Source organism: Caretta caretta, chromosome 9 (genome assembly GCF_965140235.1).
Source record: "Caretta caretta isolate rCarCar2 chromosome 9, rCarCar1.hap1, whole genome shotgun sequence".
NCBI lineage: Eukaryota > Metazoa > Chordata > Testudines > Cheloniidae > Caretta > Caretta caretta.
The window spans coordinates 19,214,937-19,229,420 of NC_134214.1; the positions used below are offsets into that span (position 1 = coordinate 19,214,937).

Consider the following 14,484-nt stretch of genomic DNA (forward strand, 5'->3'; position numbering starts at 1 on the left):
GTGGAACCCCCAACCTCAGGACATCGCATCTCATGCCTTCCAACCAGCGGAGTCTCCTTCTGCTTTCTCGCCCCAGACATATCATCTGGTCCACTCTCCGCAATGGTACCTGTGGAGAGAACATGAAAGCGGTTAGTTACCTGTGTCTGTGTTACTGGAACCCGGACATTCCGCTTACCTCTTCTGGAGGTCACATGTTGCCAAGCTTCTTCACTGGCCTCTTGCTCTTGCACAACCTGCTCTATATCTTTAGAGCTTTGTGCCCCTAGAAGCCTATCCTGAGTTTTGTCCAGAAAATCCTCAGTTTCTCGTATGCAACGCAGGGTCGTTATCTGTTGCTCCAGACCTTCAATCTTCTCTTCCAATATGGAGACCAGCTTGCACTTTGTACAGACAAAGTCGCTTCTGTCCTGTGGAAGAAAGACAAACATGGCACATCCAGTGCAGGTCACAACAGCTGAACCCCCCCCTTCCATATCACCTTCCTACTATGAGCTTCCTCAGAATCCTTTGCTATATGTTCTGAAATTCTAAGACTCAGTCATCCATACTTAGATGGTTCTTCTTTCATTTGATCACTTAGACACATCTGGCTCCACTGTGGGTGGTGGATCTATTGTGATTCTGCTATGCAAAATAGAGATGGATGAGGAAAAGGAGGGGGCTGTCTGTGAGATTGTGGATCTCTGCTCACCATGACTTCCCAGTGTGACCATCAGGTGGGCTGGTAGCAGTACCAGAGCATCTTCTCTTGATTAGATCCTCTCATCCTATCCACCTACCATGTAGGCCATTGACCAGCTCTGAACCCTCAGGGGGAAAGTCTTCCATTGCTGCCTCTTCAAGCACAGTCCCTGACCTGTTTACTCACGCTGGGTGCTGGGATGTGGGTCTGGCTGATGCTCTTTAGATTTGTTTGTCTTTTGGTCCTTCCTTTCTTTATCCAGTGCCTTGCTTCCCTGTCTTTCCACGTCATCTGCCCTGACATCCCATGGGCGCTCTCTCACAGTTTGATATCCAAGAGACTAGAGGAATTTCTATCCAAAGCACAGTGGAAACCTGAAGTGTCTCAGATACCGCTGCACTGTAATTTGGCAAATGTTTACTTTCTAAAAGCAGCCACTCTAAAGTAGTAAGTGGTATAAAATCTATGTCAAGATTGGCACAAATATTTTTGAATTGAAGAATACCACAGAATATCCTTTCTACTTCTCCTGGTTTTGTCACAGTGTTGCTTTCTGAACTTAGCAAATTCTCACATGGAGAATTTTTCTCACTTGGCCTCTCATCTTGAGTAACCAGATGTATACTATTGGTGGGCAATTTTTTCAGGGTTTTTGGCCACCCACAGCTCCAACCAACTTCACTGTTGGGTGCTTAGCAACTCTAAAAATTAAGCCATAACAATCCAATTTTGGCCACTAAAAGTGTAGGCATCCATTTAATAATTAGCATCTCTCTGTGTTTTTCTCAGTGAGTAGTTTGTGATTTTTTTAAAATTCCAGCCAAATTGATCCATAGACTGTTTGTTTGTCCAGAAGTAGTTTGTTGGGAACAGGGGGGGAATTAAAGAAGGATCTATATATCCAAGGATTCAGAAGTTGGGCTGGATAGCAATCAGGTTTGGATTAAATATGTTAGTTTAAACAAAGTTTGGACAAAAGTATTTGTGGAAGGGATATCAGAGAATGGCAGGGTTCATCATGAGGAGACAATGAAAATATCTTTTATGGATTAGACCTATGTCCCAATTAGTATTAATTCATCACTGGTTATGGTAATGTAGTCTAGACTAGCTAGGATACAGTATCATTTTTGTTCCCTGAGTGGATGAGTATAACTTTTAGAATCAGGTTTATGGTCTGAATTCTTGTGTGTACTTAATTTAAAGCTCACTTTGTTTGAATATTCACTGTTTGTGCAAACATTTTTCCATTACTAGAATATTCATAGACAACTAAACAAACTATAATGATATAGCTGTATCTACAATAAAGAAGCAACTATCTCACTTACAGTACTACAGAGCAGATAATAATAAAGAAGAGCTAATCTGGTCTTTTGCTGTCCGTCTTTTTATTATCTTAAGTGTCAGTGTCCATGGGAAAGAGATAATCCAAGCCCGTTATATGCGTTTGTGAATATTGGTAAGATAAAAATGTGGCGCTAGACTGGTACTTGAGTAAATGGTACTACCTCGTCCAAAATGACTTCTTTGCTCTGTGGGGGAAGTAAGATGCATGAGCCTTTCTCATGGTGCAACTTCCCATTCCACTCTGACTCAGCTGTGCTGGATGGCACCCTCATGGGGAGAAGGGCAGATTCTGCTCCCTTACAATGCTACTCCCTGCCTTCTTTGATGGCAGTGAGGGCCACCAGGAAGGTTGCTTTCCCAACATGTTGTGACTTGTGTGACTTGTGTGGATAGACTGTACAGGGGATTAAGGGGACATTTTACACCTCTTTATGTCCCTGTGCAGGAACAAAGACAGACTCATGATTGATTCCATGGGTAAAATTTAGCGGGAGAATGAGTGACAAGGAAAGCTGAATTTCACTTCCCCTCCCACTGTAAAACTGACCCTGAAGCCCCAATGCAGGCAAACATCATACAGAACTTTAAATAGAGCATATATATTTTCATTTATAACCAGAATTCAACAGGCAATAATCATTCCTCTCCTCTCCTCTTCATAAACCCTTGACCAATAAGTGCCAAACATTTTAGATGTCTCCTTCTCTGCCACTTTCATATCCTTTAATATAGAGAAGAGTTTGATGAAAATCCTTGCAAGAGGTGTTACCCGGGGTTCTTTCAACCCAAAGCTCTTGGCAACTTAAAGAACCCAGCTCCCAGACTGCTGCGCTGGGCATCACAAAATGGGGAAGAGATGGCCAGCCCTCAGTGGAGATAGAGGTGGTTAGGGACTATTTAGAAAAGCTGGACGTGCACAAGTCCATGGGGCCGGACGAGTTGCATCTGAGAGTGCTGAAGGAATTGGCGGCTGTGATTGCAGAGCCATTGGCCATTATCTTTGAAAACTCGTGGCGAACGGGGGAATGCCCGGATGACTGGAAAAAGGCTAATATAGTGCCAATCTTTAAAAAAGGGAAGAAGGAGGATCCTGGGAACTACAGGCCAGTCAGCCTCACCTCAGTCCCTGGAAAAATCATGGAGCAAGTCCTCAAAGAATCAATCCTGATGCACTTGCATGAGAGGAAAGTGATCAGGAACAGCCAGCATGGATTCACCAAGGGAAGGTCATGCCTGACTAATCTAATTGCCTTTTATGATGAGATTACTGGTTCTGTGGATGAAGGGAAAGCAGTGGATGTATTGTTTCTTGACTTTAGCAAAGCTTTTGACACGGTCTCCCACAGTATTCTTGTCAGCAAGTTAAGGAAGTATGGGCTGGATGAATGCACTATAAGGTGGGTAGAAAGCTGGCTAGATTGTCGGGCTCAACAGGTAGTGATCAATGGCTCCATGTCTAGTTGGCAGCCGGTGTCAAGTGGAGTGCCCCAAGGGTCGGTCCTGGGCCGGTTTTGTTCAATATCTTCATAAATGATCTGGAGGATGGTGTGGATTGCACTCTCAGCAAATTTGCGGATGATACTAAACTGGGAGGAGTGGTAGATACGCTGGAGGGGAGGGATAGGATACAGAAGGACCTAGACAAATTGGAGGATTGGGCCAAAAGAAATCTGATGAGGTTCAATAAGGATAAGTGCAGGGTCCTGCACTTAGGATGGAAGAATCCAATGCACCGCTACAGACTAGGGACCGAATGGCTAGGCAGCAGTTCTGCGGAAAAGGACCTAGGGGTGACAGTGGACGAGAAGCTGGATATGAGTCAGCAGTGTGCCCTTGTTGCCAAGAAGGCCAATGGCATTTTGGGGTGTATAAGTAGGGGCATAGCGAGCAGATCGAGGGACGTGATCGTTCCCCTCTATTCGACATTGGTGAGGCCTCATCTGGAGTACTGTGTCCAGTTTTGGGCCCCACACTACAAGAAGGATGTGGATAAATTGGAGAGAGTCCAGCGAAGGGCAACAAAAATGATTAGGGGTCTAGAACACATGACTTATGAGGAGAGGCTGAGGGAGCTGGGATTGTTTAGCCTGCAGAAGAGAAGAATGAGGGGGGATTTGATAGCTGCTTTCAACTACCTGAAAGGGGGTTCCAAAGAGGATGGCTCTAGACTGTTCTCAATGGTAGCAGATGACAGAACGAGGAGTAATGGTCTCAAGTTGCAGTGGGGGAGGTTTAGATTGGATATTAGGAAAAACTTTTTCACTGAGAGAGTGGTGAAACACTGGAATGCGTTACCTAGGGAGGTGGTAGAATCTCCTTCCTTAGAGGTTTTTAAGGTCAGGCTTGACAAAGCCCTGGCTGGGATGATTTAACTGGGAATTGGTCCTGCTTCGAGCAGGGGGTTGGACTAGATGACCTTCAGGGGTCCCTTCCAACCCTGATATTCTATGATTCTATGATTCTAACCCCGGGTAACACAGGGAAAAAAATCTTATTCAGAAGACACTCAAGCTTTTTCAAAAATAACTTCCTGCTCAGCTGCTTTAAAGCTCGTTATCACCACAAAAACTCCTACACAATCAAATAAGAACTGTTAAAAACATTTCAAGAAAAAAAAATCTCGCTCTCCAGCAACCGCAGTAGCTTAATGATCTGGTAAAAGACCAAAACAAACTGATATAATTACCATAGAAAAGCTATTACATAGCTCCTCACATTCCGCTTGTTTATAGGATAAACATTAAAATAGTTACATTGTTTTAACATTTCTTCCAAGTTTTTCAATTTCTACTCCCATTTTCATTCACTGAGCTCATTTCAAAGTCTTTTTACTCAGAATGCATCAGATAATGAAATCCATGCTTTGCTGTCAGTAAAACACAGAGCTGTGTGCTAAAGTGACTGACAACATTACTATGTGTATGTATATGAGATGCAAGTATATATACTCATATACCAGAATCTATCTGTCTTAGAGTTATATTACTACCAGTCATCACTTTAGTATCTGATTGCCTTCCATGTAAAATCAATAGCAATAGACAAGTTCCTAGTGGACTGTATGAAGAGTCTAGCACTCCTCTCTATTCAGAGTGAAAACTCGGCTTGGGATAGGGAGGTTGTGTTTACAATTATTTAGATTTTATTAAAGAACATTTGGTTGGGTTCAGGTTGATTTTGTGTCAGGGTTTGGGTATTTTACTTTATTGGGTTTGATTGGTTGGGGATTTGGTGTGGGAGGGGTGTCAGTCATCATTCTTATGATGGAAAAGGGCTTTTTCAAAGAGGAAAGGTTTGCAGAGGAAGGTATTAATGTGCGAGAACACTGTGGCATTTGTCAGTTAAGGATGGGCCACAGAATATACATGACACACAACCTGAAATCAAGGAAATGAAAATTTACGATAACCAACAGTACATTTCCTCCTCCCATTTGCCTAGAGTTGCTCGCCTCCCTACTATTAAAACAACCATACGCTATATAAAATTCACTCCAACCTTAGCTCTGCTGTAGTTGAGATGCCAGCCTTATGGCACTCCCTTCTCCAATTCCACTCCACAAACAAGACGATGTATGTGCCATAATTTGTGTGTGTGTTGGAGGACAATTTTGTTGTTGTTGTGGTTTTTATTATTATTTAAATTCTTTGGGTGAGGTTTAGTGAGAAGAAGATTAGCTACATGGAAAGATAAAAACAGGGAGATGGAACACTGAAGGAATGGGGCAAGGAGAATAGGGAAGATCAGAAGATAGAAAGGAGGGAGAAGGGAGGAGTCTACTTACTCAGCAAGTAGCTGCATTGCTTTCAGAGGGACGACCTGAGGAGTAAGGTACTATTCAGCGTGCAGAACTAGGATCCTTTGAAAGAACAGTTGGCTCCAGCTCTTGATACCTACTGTTGTCCCAGTAACATAAGGATTAGTCAGTAGCGCTAATAAGTTCTAACAATAGAGGAATTATGTTTGTTTAAACTTCATGAAAAGTGAGAGCGTAATCAAACCATAGCATGCAGAGTAGAACATTAATCTCATTAATGATCTTTATAAGTCTATCAACCCCCCCCCCAACATATTTTACAATTATATTCCCGTACATTACTTTGAAAAGCAAAATTGGGGCATTTTTTAAACAACAAAATGTGATGCAAAAATCAAAAAGCCTCTTCTAGCTCAAACCTTATGTGATGACCACTACTATGTGACTGACACAATAGGGATCGAATGGAGGAGTGGGGGACCTCCAGAGCAAAAAAACCAAGAGCTATAGATTGAGCCAAAAGTCAGGAGATGCTAAATTCTAGCATCTCCACTGTGACTTTCTGACCTTGGATGAAGCACCATGTCAACATCTTCAAAACTAACACATTATCCTCCTCCAAAACCCTCATCAGAACCCTCCTTTTTTATCATGTCTAATAACACTTGACAATGACAAGGATGCTGGTGTGTTGAGATCACTGCCTGTCATGATGAGCAATATTGGCTCATTGTTTTCATGTATTCCCACATCTGTCTGTCTGCATCCATCTGTTGTCACTTGTTTTATATTTTAAGTTTCTTGGGGCAGGGACTGTCTTTTTGTTCTGGCTTTGTACAGCACCTACCACAATGGGATTCTAGTTCACGACTGGGCTCATAGGTGCTACAGCAATATAAATAATAACAACAATAATAGGTGCAATGTTGTTTACCTTGCATCTTAACATTTCAACACCCCAAAGGTCTCGTATTTTACATAAGAGAATTTCCCTCCCAGAAGTTTAATCCTTTAAAATGTGTCCCTGTTTCACGATTTCTTTTCAATTAAAAAAAAACAAAACAAAAAACAGTAAGATAGAACTGATTTTGTTCCTTCACAACACGGAAGAATCCCCCCCTTTCCCCTCAGTTATTTTACGGATGAAAATTACCCAAAGGTCAAATAAAAGGTTTGTGTCCTATGATATTACTATTGTGGATCTTGTGTTTATTTCTCGAGTTACAATATTTAAATGTCAAGCATCCCTAGGAGAAATAAATTATTCATTATAATTAGAACTGTAATTTTAAAAAAATCATTTATTGGTGAGCAAGCAGTGTATTCAGTGAGGTGGGTTTTTTTCTTCTTCCGTACAATAGCTATGTACCTTGAGATAATGTTCTAATTAACCTAATTGCAACCACTGTATTGAACTGTAGGTTGAGATCCAAAGTGTCATGGCAACCAGCAGAAAAGCTTTGCTAGCCTTTGTTTTTTTTAGTATAGTCTCAGAAATAGTTCTTTATTACAGGAAATAAAGAGGTAAATCCTCTTAACAAGATCAAGCTTGAACCAAGAAAGAATTTTTTCCCCTTTACGTAAATTAAGCATTCTGCTACAATTTAATTAGCATAAGCCATCATAATAATGTACCCCATAAGTGTTTGCTTTTCCTGTCTAGAGCAAATCTCCTGTGCTCAGGAGATTTACAGTAAATCATTGAATATTAATTTATTTGATTTTACTGAAGTACATTTTACATAGTCAGCTTATGTGAGAGAACAATCATTTTCTCTCTCTTGCAGGAAAAATCATATTCAATGCCACAGTATGAGCTAAAAGGAACTCTATGAAATGCTGCTCCAGTTTTATGATCTCAGTGAACTCTAGAGACCACTGGAAGTTGATATTTCAGAACGTGGGAAGTCTGTTGGAGAACGCTCTTAATTATGATTTTTATGTGACTGCAAATTAAAAAATACATGTTGCATTTCAATGAACAGTGAAATGTAATATTACTTTATGTTGTAGATGGGTTCTCCCCTGGCTGAGAAAAGACTTTAAAACTCCCATAAAATGCAATGGGGGTACTGCCTGGATAAAGACTGCAGGATGGATCAAACAATGGTAAGGTTTTAATGAATTGGATGGTGCTTTGTTTGATGGTGCTCCTGCCTAATGCATCACTGTGTAAGTAATGTGTTTTATTTTATACATTGTCCCTCATAAATTAGTAATCACATCTAATATATGCTGTTTTTGCTTCCTATCTGTTTTTCCTGTAGATAAAAATTCATTTATATCAAGATTTTTTAAATTGACTTTTATCATGATGAAGCATATGTACCGTCTGAAGATGCCAAAACAACAACACATTAAATTTGTAATTTCATGAGATTTTTTTTCCTTATTAGATGATACCAGAAACAAATCTTGGAACCTTTCATTTATTTTTGTACAGATTATTAGTATCTTTGGCTTTTTTTCAGATAATGTGCTATGCAATACCTGTCCCTTTATCAATATGTGTGTTTTCTTTCAATCAATGAATAGAAGAGACAGACATATTAAGATGTGTACTATAAATATATGAGAAAGTGTTTTTTAAATGGTTTTGCTGAATTTCACCTACTTCCAGATCATTTGTCCATTAGATATGCTCTATGTCTGGTGCTTTCTTCTTTTCATGCTCTAAACATCATTTATTATAAATATGTTTAACTGAAGGTGAACTCCTGCTGGTGTGCTGAGACCACAGTTTATCATGCTGACCATAGGCGCAAACTCCGTGGGTGCTCTGGGGCTGGAGCACCCACAGGGAAAAAATGGCAGTGACAGCCCCCTTAGCAGCACCTCCCCCTTCCTCCCCACGCCTCCTGCCTGCCACAATCAGCTGTTTTGCTGGGAGGGGGGAAAGTAGTGGGGATGTGGCATGCTTGGGGGAGGGGGTGGAACTGGGCGGGAAGAGGTGTGGTGGGGATGGAGCAGGGGCAGGAAGAGGAAGGGGTGGAGCGGGGGTGGGGCAAGGTGGGGCCTTGGGGGAAGGAATTGGGCCTGGGGCACAGGCGGGGGTCAAGCACCCCTGGGCACTTTGGAAAGTTGGATCCAATATTGTGTAATAGTTTCCTTGTACTCTGTCTCTCTCTTTGTTGTATCTGTTTTATCTTATACTTATATTGTAAGCTGTTTGGGGCAGGAACTGTTTGTTTTGCTCTGTGGTTGCACAGCATCTAGTACAGTGGGGTGCTAGTCCATGACTAGAGTTTCCTAGGTGCTACAATAATACAAATAATAAATTACAAATACCTCCCCCAATACAGTTATCACTGCTTCTGGCTTCTCAGGAAGGACAAAGTTGAATTGCATAGAAAATATTTTCTTCTTGATTCATGAAATGGACTGTAGTAATATCACTAGGAGTGCTGTGTGTAGCAAGATAAGGATAATGTCCATCACTATGGTAGCCCTTGGGCTAATTAAGAACCAAATATTTATCCATAGACTCCAATATTATTCACACAAAAAATGTTCATACAAGACTTGTCAGTAGAACTGCCTGTGTAATCATTTGCGTAATACTATCAAGGGTTTGCTCAAGAAAGTCTGATGAATTCTCAGCTACCAAAACTGCGCACATAAATGTAGATTGCATATACAATTTTGTGGGCGCAAACACTTACAAATGCAAATCAGAGTTCAATTTGGGGTCTTCTGAAAACTTGGGCAGAATACTAACATAACTTTGAAAGCACATGCTAAATATTAATTGGACCTTTGCACTTTAGTTATTGCATGAAATTTCACTGATGATTTAATACAGTTAAAAGAATCCCAGACAGAAAGCTCACTATTGTTATTCAATTGTTAGAGGGGATGTAATAGCCAAGTCAGCTGTCATAATACTCAATATAAATCTCATTGAAATCCCTCATTTGAACAGGACTGCAATATCTGTAACATTCTAATTATATCCATTAATATTCCTACAAGGATATCTTGTTCTGGTGGATTAAATTATGAGACTAGCATCTGCTTATACACTCTTTTTCATACGTATTTAGGTATTACCTTTCTCCCATCACAATAATATCTGAGTGCTCAATGTAAATACAGATCTATTCTCACAAACCGTCCTATGAGGTAGGTAACTATTATTACCTCCATTCACAAATGTGGAACTGAGGCAGAGAGAGACTAAGGGCCTGTTCCAAAGTATAGCTGAAGTCCGTGGAAACCCCACTGTTTCCTTGTACTCTGCCTTACAGACTTCCCCACTAACTTAAATTGGATTTAGATCAGGTCCCAAGGTTACACATGAAGTCTGTGACAGTGATGAAAATTGAACTCAGATCTGTGGAGTCCAAGCTCACTCTGTCGAGGCCACAAGACCAGCCATCATCTCTTCTATGCATTTGATGATTCTGCTTAGGAAGCTTTCATGCTTTTACTGCACAGTGTGTTCTGGAAGTTCCTCTGCCTGATTAAGCTCCAATTTGCACAGAATTTGAAATCAGAGGTTCAAAAGTCAGAGGACAGTCTGCCCTGAAAAATTACCATGAAGACAAGAGTTCATTACAGTAGAGGGGTTCCTATGAACTCAGGAACTTCTAGCCTACTGAAGGCAGTAGAATTTTGGAGATCTAGGTCTTCTTACATTATCTCTTTTTCCTAGTGGAGAGGTGTAATGGAGCTTATATTTTCATGGATGGGTTGAGATATGTGAATGAAACCTTTCACTACTCATGCTTTTCATTGAACTTCTAATATGAAATCATTGTAACTGTATACGATAAAAACTTTCCTCAATTTACATTGGGTTTAAATGCTTCTCACCCAATAGCTACCACAATAGGTATCAATGTCCTTTTGTTGTCTTCATGTGTCGTGTAAAAGTACAGTAGACAACTTTACAACAAATGATGAAGTTTGGCTACTTGCTTGGTTGACCGTTGAACTTTTTCTTAAAATAAAATTGTAATACCTTTTGTTAACAAAAAACCCTCTATCCATTACCAGCCAAGGTTGATGAATCTTTAACTTCTGAAGAAGTGGGTTTTTTACCCAAGAAAGCTTATGCCCAAATAAATCTGTTAGTCTTTAAGGTGCCACCGGACTCCTCGGGTTTCTTTTTTCGCTTCTTTTACTTAATTGTGTTGAAGAATTATACCATTATTGCAGTTTGCTGACACCCTTTTCTTCCTAATAAATGTCACAAATTGTTTTGTTAATTGTTATCCTACACGTCGTCATCCATCATTTATTCTCACAATGGCAGGTTTCAGAGTAACAGCCGTGTTAGTCTGTATTCGCAAAAAGAAAACGAGTACTTGTGGCACCTTAGAGACTAACCAATTTATTTGAGCATAAGCTTTCGTGAGCTACAGCTCACTTCATCGGATGCATGTTGTGGAAAGTGTAGAAGATCTTTTTATACACACAAAGCATGAAAAAATACCCCCCCCACCCCACTCTCCTGCTGGTAATAGCTTATCTAAAATGATCACTCTCCTTACAATGTGTATGATGATCAAGTTGGGCCATTTCCAGCACAAATCCAGGTTTTCTCTCCCCCCCCCATGCAAACCCACTCTCCTGTTGGTAATAGCTTATCTAAAGTGACCACATGCCAACATTTTTATGGCTGACTTAGAACAACGCTTCCTCAGCTCTCGTCCCCTAACGCCCCTACTCTACTTGCGCTATATTGATGACATCTTCATCATCTGGACCCATGGAAAAGAAGCCCTTGAGGAATTCCATCATGATTTCAACAATTTCCATCCCACCATCAACCTCAGCCTGGTCCAGTCCACACAAGAGATTCACTTCCTGGACACTACAGTGCTAATAAGCGATGGTCACATAAACACCACCCTATACCGGAAACCTACTGACCGCTATTCCTACCTACATGCCTCCAGCTTTCACTCTGCCCACACCACACGATCCATTGTCTACAGCCAAGCTCTGCGATACAACCGCATTTGCTCCAACCCTTCAGACAGAGACAAACACCTACAAGATCTCTATCAAGCATTCTTACAACTACAATACCCACCTGCGGAAGTGAAGAAACAGATTGATAGAGCCAGAGGAGTTCCCAGAAGTCACCTACTACAGGACAAGCCTAACAAAGAAAATAACAGAACACCACTACCCGTCACCTTCAGCCCCCAACTAAAACCCCTCCAACGCATTATTAAGGATCTACAACCTATCCTGAAGGAAGACCCAGCACTCTCACAAATCTTGGGAGACAGGCCAGTCCTTGCCTACAGACAGCCCCCAACCTGAAACAAATACTCACCAGCAACCACATACCACACAACAGAACCACTAACCCAGGAACCTACCCTTGCAACAAAGCCCATTGCCAACTGTGCCCACATATCTATTCAGGGGACACCATCACAGGGCCTAATCACATCAGCCACACTATCAGAGGCTCGTTCACCTGCACATCCACCAATGTGATATATGCCATCATGTGCCAGCAATGCCCCTCTGCCATGTACATTGGTCAAACTGGACAGTCTCTACGTAAAAGAATAAATGGACACAAATCAGATGTCAAGAATTATAACATTCATAAACCAGTCAGAGAACACTTCAATCTCTCTGGTCACGCGATTACAGACATGAAAGTTGCGATATTACAACAGAAAAACTTCAAATCCAGACTCCAGCGAGAGACTGCTGAATTGCAATTCATTTGCAAATTGGATACGATTAACTTAGGCTTGAATAGAGACTGGGAGTGGTTAAGTCATTATGCAAGGTAACCTATTTCCCCTTGTTTTTTCCTACCCCCCCCCGACGTTCTTGTTAAACCCTGGATTTGTGTTGGAAATGGCCCACCTTGATTATCATACACATTGAAAGAGAGTGGTCACTTTAGATAAGCTATTACCAACAGGAGAGTGGGTTTGTGTGTTGGCGGGGGGGGGGGGGGAGAGAAAACCTGGATTTGTGCTGGAAATGGCCCAACTTGATTATCATACACATTGTAAGGAGAGTGATCACTTTAGATAAGCTATTACCAGCAGGAGAGTGGGGTGGGGGAAGGTATTTTTTCATGCTTTGTGTGTATAAAAAGATCTTCTACACTTTCCACAGTATGCATCCGATGAAGTGAGCTGTAGCTCACGAAAGCTTATGCTCAAATAAATTGGTTAGTCTCTAAGGTGCCACAAGTACTCTTTTTCTTTTTGCGTATTCTCACAATGACAATTCTATCTTCTCCAGAATCTCTTTGCCCCCAGTTGTCACCTCATTCATTTCTTGCTCTGCCTCTCCTCTTAGCCCATGGTAAATATCTGGAAAGCGTTGATGAACTGTCATATTCATGTAGATGCTTTTTTCTGAATACTGGGCCTGTCAGTATTTAATACTATGTGAGATGTTATTTTATCATCACTTAGTATTTACTCATTTTAGTAAAGATTCTGTCTCCCCCACAAAACCCCATATGTGCATACCTCACCTTAATATATTTCCTGATCTGGTTAGTGATACTTTTCCTCATAGAATCACAGAATTTAATAAATTATGATATACTGCTTGATTTGGTTTGTTGTGTTTTGTTCTCCACCATCCTACAGAATTCTAAAGTATGGATATATTTTATTAAATGAATAGAATGATCTTAAGGCTAGCAAAACAATTGTGATGATCTAATCTGACCTTCTGCATTACACAAGCTAGAGAGTTTCATTCGATGGTTCCTACACCAAGCCCTTCAGTTCTGGTTGGCTTACAGCATTGCTGTTAGAAAGGCATCCAATATTGATTTAAAGACTTCAAATGATAGGTAATCCATGACATACTCAGGTAATTGTTCAAGTAGAGAATTACCCTCACTGTTAGTGATGTATTCCTCGTTTCTAGCCTAAATTTCATTGGATTGTTTTAAAAACTGACAAAGTTTATCATTTTCTATTCAATTCTGTCTTCTGATCATGTGTATGCATATTCTTTTTCTATATTTCTTAGTGAAATATTCTCTGCCACTTTGTCAGTGGCTATGACTGTTGTCTGTAATCCTCCTTATATATATTGTTCTGTCTTGCAAAGGATGGCATTTATTATTTGATCTGTGACTCTATTCAGCTATTTTAAGTAAACATTTGCAATTTTTCTCTCATTGATATCTGAAGTACTGTAATAATAGTAGCAATATTAATATAGAACGTTTTCCATTGGTACATAAAATAAAGCAAAGAATAAAGCACATTCAAATTAAGACAAGATCACTCTCTAAAAGCAGATCAAGAACCCTTTTGAAAGATGAGATTTATGTGCCTCCTTTGAAAATCCCAATTTGAAAACATTATCAATTCGATTATAGTAGAACAAGCCACGCTCTTTCCAACCACACAGGAAGACATTGTTGCTGCTCAAGAGACCATGCACCATAGTAAGAACAGAAAAAAATAAGGGGTATGAGAAAGGGATGCAGAATGCAAGCAAAAACAAATAAAAACAAAAACACAAAAACTCCATAAAGGACCAAATGGGCACAGGTTCATTGAAGTTTCTGGACCATCAGTGATTTACAACGGATGAGAATCTGCCCCAAAATTTAAAAAGAGTTAAGCAAAGAGTACTCAGACTTCATAATACACAATTCTATTATACCCTTGACATATAAATTCAGATTCCAAAGACAGAAGGGTTTATGATGATTCTGTACTTTGATATTCTGTATAAT

General features: G+C 40.4%; 1 long non-coding RNA gene across 2 annotated transcripts in view; it reads left to right on the forward strand.

The window, feature by feature from the left end:
* Window positions 1–7,461: 7,461 nt before the first annotated feature.
* The window catches only part of LOC142073265 (uncharacterized), a 36,693-nt gene continuing 29,670 nt past the window's right edge, over window positions 7,462–14,484 (forward strand). The window contains exon 1 of one of the 2 annotated variants that reach the window (XR_012670065.1): window positions 7,462–7,901. This is a non-coding gene — a long non-coding RNA (uncharacterized LOC142073265). Of the gene's footprint in view, window positions 7,965–14,484 lie in introns of both variants that reach the window. The other variant, XR_012670066.1, reaches the window with a different exon arrangement.